Here is a 6465-nt window from a genome sequence, read left to right as displayed (position 1 = left end):
CCAGTAGGTGATATGGTACCAATATAGTTTTGTCAGGGAAGTGGCATAATGAAAATGGCAATTTTGGAAGATTCGTCTAGCAGAGGTGACATGATTGATTTAAAGAGGCTGAAGAAAAATATCAAAGAGGTTGAGTTGAGAGACCAGATCCAATAATAGATTTGGAAGATTTAAAACAAGCCTTCTTAAAATGGGAGACTCATGCTTTTTTGACAGCATAGGAGATGGAACTGGTAAGAAGGGAGAGTAAGAGAAGGCTGAGGAAATTTATAATAAATGCAGGATTCAGTTTATTCAGAAAGTAGGCTATTACAGGATTCAGGGCTCTTGTTGGAGTGGGATAGACATAAAAAGAAGGAAAGACAATTCCTCCATAGACAGTATGGTATAAGCCAGTGGTATTTTGAATTGTAGAGGTGCTTTCTCTCAAGTTTCTCTTGTGCAGTGTAATATATAGTGGGGTTACATTTTATATTATTATTCTCGGGTCTCATTCCTCAGAGCTAAAGGAAATGGAAAGTTGGTTGAAAAATTACCAAGTGAACTATGGCAATACTTCCATTTCCTTTCTAAAAGCATATATACTTTGGTTTGAATTATTTAGGAAATTATAGAGCAAAAGAGAATTTATGTTTGCCTTATTTTGACATATGGTTTACATTTTGAAAACTTTGCCCTAGGATGGCATTGGGTAAAATTATAAGGATAAAACTGGGTATAGAGAAAGCAAAATCACAAAATTTAGAACAGTAGTAGACTTTATAAGTCATGTAATTACATGTGTAGTAAAACAATAAATATTTATCAACTATCAGGTGCCAAACCTATTGAGGGCATTGGGTATATCTATATGAAAAAAAAAGTAAAAGATAAACTGTCTGGTAGAGGAAATGGTCACTAAAAAAATAAGCAAACACACACACAATACATTTTGAAAAGTGCTTGTTACGAATTGAATTGTGTACTCTCCAAAAATTCGTATGTTCACGTCCTAACCCCCAGTACCTCAGGATGTGATCTTATTTGGGAATAGTTTAGTTGCAGATGTAATTAGCTAATTTAAGATGAGGGTACACTGGAGTAGGCTGGGCCCCTAATCCAATATGGCTGGTGTCCTTATAAAAAGGGGAAATTCAGGTACAGATATGAACACAGGAGGAACACCATGTGAACATGAAGACAGATATCAGGGTAATGTCAAAGATTGCTTGCAAACTACCAGAAGCTAGAAGAGAAGCATGGAACAGAGTCTTCCTTACAGCTCTCAGAAGGAACCAACTCTGCTGACACCTTGATCTCAAGATTCTAGCCTTCAGAACTGTGAAACAGTACATGTCTAGTCACCTGGTTTGTGGTATTTTGTTACAGCAACCCTAGCAAAATAATTGAGTGTTACCAAGAATTACTGGTGACGCTGAGAGTGAATAAGGGGATAGAGGCTTATTTTAGATTGGATGGGACAATGGAGACCTCTTTTAAGAAGTTATATTTCCCCTAATACCTGACGGATGAGAATGAACCAGCTATGTGGGGCAATAGAGAAAGTGATCTGGGCAGAAGAAAGAGCATGTGCAAAGGCACCCTGAGATAGGAAACAACTTGGAACAAGTAAGGAACTGAAAAAAGAACAGTATGTCAGGAGCATTGCCAACGAAGGCAAGAGTGGCACGAGATGAGACTCGATAGACCTAAATAAAAAAGAATTTGAATTTTATTTTAAGAGTAATAAGGAGACTTTCATGGACTTTAAGCAAGTGATGACATGATCCAATTTACATTTTAAAATAAATTTTAAGTACAGTACTATGTAGAGAATGGTATGGAGAGGGAAGTGGAACATGATAGTAATAGTATCAAACCAGGTATTCAGGTTTGGAATAGGCTTATGGTAGCAGAATATAGATAATTTGAGAAAATATTTAATATTGGGATTTAGGGAGAGTGTGTCATAAAGAATTGCTCTAAATTTTTTGTCTCGAGCTACGGAGTGTTTCTTATTGCGATGTTATTTACTGAGATGGAGAAGGCTGGGGGAAAAACAGAATGAGGGGTAATAGAACAAGATTTCAGTTCTGGATATGGTAAAGCTGATATGCCTGTGAGATAGCCAAGTAGAGATGCTAAGTGAGATGTTTGTTGGACCAAAGAAAGGTCTAAGAAGGAGGTGGAGAAATAGAAATTAAGTGAGGTGTGCAGAGACCACAGATTACTGAACACTGATATTATAGCTGAAGTCTTCCAATTCCCAGTCCTGTGTCCTGGCAAATGCCTACTCAATGGTATTAGAAGATCATTTGATTAATAGTAAGGGGGAACTTTTGTGGGTTGTTTTGAGAATAAATGTACAAGCATCTGTGTAGCAAATAAAAGACATGGATGAAGAGTGGCGACACAGTGTCAAGGGCACAGAATTAAGATCTGGAAGGCTTGGAATCTACTTTTAGCCTTGCCACTTGTTGGTTAATTGTGCCTCAGAAAAGTGAGTTCAAGGCATTCGGACTACTGTCTTGTTAACGGAATTATTATCAGTCATAGCAAAGCTAGTTTCCACATTATTCTCTGGTTCTGTTCTTCTGATGAATATCTTTATAGCTGTTACAGTTTTGTTCCTCTTTTGGGAAAAAATAATGTGTTGTTATTTTTTATGTTAAAAGGGACAAGGATTTTGCTGTATCTAGGAGGAGAAGTGTTTCACTATATAGAGAGTGCATATTCGTTGGTTGATTTTCTAAAAAAGAAAAAGTATAAGAAAACTTCAAGAAAAGCTACAACAGACACATTTGACAAGAAGTTCACAAATGTAACTTTATGGTCATTTAAATGGTTGCTTCTTTCTTATCTTCTCGGCTTATTGTCCCCGTTCCTCATCTTACAGTTTTTGTTATACTTGAATGATGAGCTCAAAGCACGAAAAGCTGTTGTTTTCAACCTTTATTAATGTTTCCCAACTCATTTCCCTGTTTGCCTTCTGACAACCTGCCAAAATCACCCTCTGGTGAATTGTGAAAAGATTGGGGTAGCAGTCGTGGGACCCAAAATGTGTTGCAGATAATTAGTAGATCAGGCCTTTGTCACAGAAGATACTTGGCCACCCACACATCTCTATTTTTAAGCCTTGTGTGTCACACAATGTGTATTCATTGTCTGTTTTAGTGTGAAGAGCACATCTCTGCATTGTATATAATAGAGCTGAGTTGATTGAGAAATTCCATTATTCTTTCATCATTTTGTACTGTCCCTGGTTAACACATGAGATATACATATTTGGTGAATAATTGAAGCCACCTTTGGCTTTTAAATTTCTTTAGAAATGGGAATTACCTATTTTGCTACTTACCGAATAATCCAACCACCACAGTCTTTGTTTTCCAATAAGGCAGGAAACAAAAATCTCCTTAGATGATCACATTTGTTTTCTTGCTAATTAGTTCTGACTAATTTGATTGGCAAGAATAGCAGGTCAGGAGATTAGTTCTTGAATGGCACAAAATAGAAAAGGTCTTTTAGTGTAAGATAAGAGGTGATAAGTTGAAGTAAAAAGAAGAAATTAGATTTGGGAATGATGAAAATGCCAGGGTTATCAGCAGGCTTTCCACCAGAATTGATCACAGAACAGCAGGTAATGAATTATTATCTAGTGATATGTTCCCTTTAGAATACTATCTAATGGTACAGCCTCTGCACACATGTGGGGGGGTTGTGTTTGTGTGTGTGTATTTTATAATCAACAGACGTACTCAACACTTGCCCCATTTAATTCTTCCCTTACTTGTTTATGTGTTTCAGTATCAAAGGAAGTTCATCAGTTGACACAATGTCAGTGGTCTCAAAATATAAGAGTTATGTAGTCACAATATAATGAACTCTAGTTGCTATAATATTATAGCCAGAAATAACTTATTCTTAAAAGATTAAAAACACCAACTCCGGTCTTAAAATCTGACAAAGCAGTAAAGATTATGCTTCCTCTTATAACTGAGATGGTTAACTTAGAGAAGTCACACAAACTCTAAAAGTTGTAGATTATCTGTAAAATGTGCACAAAACAACTCTTCTTCCTGTCTGACAAGATTCTTATCAGGTATAATTGAATTGATATACAAAAAAACCCTTTGAAATTTCTTAGATGTTTTACAAGTGTAAGTCATTATTGTAATAATCTAAATTTTGACCCTGGTTTCTTTTTTCCTAAATCCACATTTATTCATTTTTTAAAAATGAATAAATACCTACTATTTTTCAAGTCTGTACCATTCTAGGTACAGGGAAGACAAAAATAAACTAAACAGACAATAATTCCTGTCCTCATAGACCTTAAACTTCAGTGAATTGAAGTAACAATAATAGGTAAAAGTTAAAATATGTCAGTTGTTGGTAAGTGCTGTGAAGTAAAATAAGACAAAAGGATTCTTTAAAAATGATTCCTTTGTAGAATAACTTGAAGGAGGTGATGGCTTCAGCAGTGAGTGAGGGCCAAATTGTGTGTTGAAATACTAGTTTAAAGAAAACGGCCATTCTTGAATGAATAGTCTTTCACATCTCAATGAAAGCCATGTGTATTACTTACTAATACTTCATAGAAAACCCAGCTAAGTGGTTTGGCACTTAAAACTATTTTTTTCACTCTATGCTTTTATATTTAGAATGAAAAATTTGAAAATAATGCATCTTTATCTCTCTACTTCTTTGACTTGAACACAAATTTATTTATTTATTTATTTATTGTTTTGCGGTACGCGGGCCTCTCATTGTTGTGGCCTCTCCCGTTGCGGAGCACAGGCTCCAGACACGCAGGCTCAGCGGCCATGGCTCATGGGCGCAGCCGCTCTGCGGCATGTGGGATCCTCCCGGACCGGGGCACGAACCCGTGTCCCCTGCATCGGCAGGTGGACTCTCAACCACTGCGCCACCAGGGAAGCCCCAAAATTATTAATATGAGAAAATGAATGAAGTGTTTATATTGTGTAAGGTCATGTGAGTGCAATGTAATAAAAATTAATTTCATATTAACATATGCAAGGTATTTTTAGAAAGGTACATCTACTATCCAAAATGACAGAATGCCCTTGAAAGTAAAAAAAGTTGAATTAGCCTTTCTCTCACATACATACACAGGAAACAAATGCACCCTTCCTTAGCACAGGTGCCGTAGAAAACAGACCTAGAGGCAAAGACCTTATGTGCTAACATTTCATTAGGGAAGGAAATCCATAATTCCCTAATTAGGAGGAAAATTTCTAACTTAATTAGGGAGGGAAGGAAGGAAGGAGTGCATTACTAAACAACTGACCACAGTGTCTTAGGCACAGCTGATTGCTTTGTGGCTTCAAGAGACAACTTCAGAGAGTGCATGTGAATTTCTGAGCCTTCTCAGAGTCTGCGGCCCAGTCATTCCAGAAGGAGCATAAACTTGTCTGGGACCTAATTCTTATTATAACCTATTCAATTTTAAGGAAGAAAAAGTTTAAACACATTGGAAATCTATGAAATACAAATTAAAACAAAAAAAAAGAATTGTCTTTTAAAAAATCTGTCAAATCAGTTAAGATTAAACAGATCAATATACTGTACTATATTTTTGTTATATGGGAAGGGTGCATTTTTCTGTAATTCTAATGATTGTGTTAGCTGATTCAACTTTTATAGAAATATATTCTATTGTTTAAGACCATTCATTGCCACAGAATGACAGGCATTCTCTCTCTCAGGCACACATAAACACATACGTATTCACAGAAAAACGGCCACCATGGATTAGATTGTCTCATATTTCTCAGAAGAGAGTAGCCGCATGATGTGGGAAAAATATAGTGTAACTTAGCTAGCTGTTCTTGGTTCCCAAGTTCCTAATGGGAGTATACAACCCCTCATAGTGCAAGATATGAAGAGTTGGGAAAGCCTACTTATTTAATGCACAGTCCTTTTATACCAGGTGTAGGCAAACTACAGCTGCTGGGTAAATCTGAACTACAGTCTGTGTTATAAATAAAGTTTTATTGGAGCACAGCCACCCTCATTAATTTACATACCATCTATGGCTACTTTCCAAAGTTGAGTAATTGCAGCAGAGACCATATATCCTGTAAAGTCTAAAATATTTATTATCTGACCCTTTATAGAAAAAGTTTGGCAACTGTTTTGTATTATTGGCTTGCATTAAAATTCATGAAGACTTTATAGTCATAAATAATATACACCCTTACAGAGAGTATTCATTGACATTTGAAGCATTCTTGGGTTTCGAGTTAATTCTGGCTCGAAACCCAAGAATGCTTATTAATAGCAAAGCCCCATCCCTGCTGAGGACGGGTCAAGTGTTTCTAGTCACCCAGAAAACCCATTTCCATAGTCCACCCTCTGACTCTAATTTCATAACTGTCTCCACAAGGTCATCTTAACTAAAGACCAACCAAATATCTAATGATATATTGGAGGTACCTCTCTCTATCTTGCTATCTCTTTATC

This window comes from Phocoena phocoena, chromosome 3 (genome assembly GCF_963924675.1).
Source record: "Phocoena phocoena chromosome 3, mPhoPho1.1, whole genome shotgun sequence".
In the NCBI taxonomy this organism is placed as follows: domain Eukaryota; kingdom Metazoa; phylum Chordata; class Mammalia; order Artiodactyla; family Phocoenidae; genus Phocoena; species Phocoena phocoena.
The sequence above is the reverse complement of the archived record's forward strand: the minus strand, read 5'-3'. Positions refer to the sequence as shown.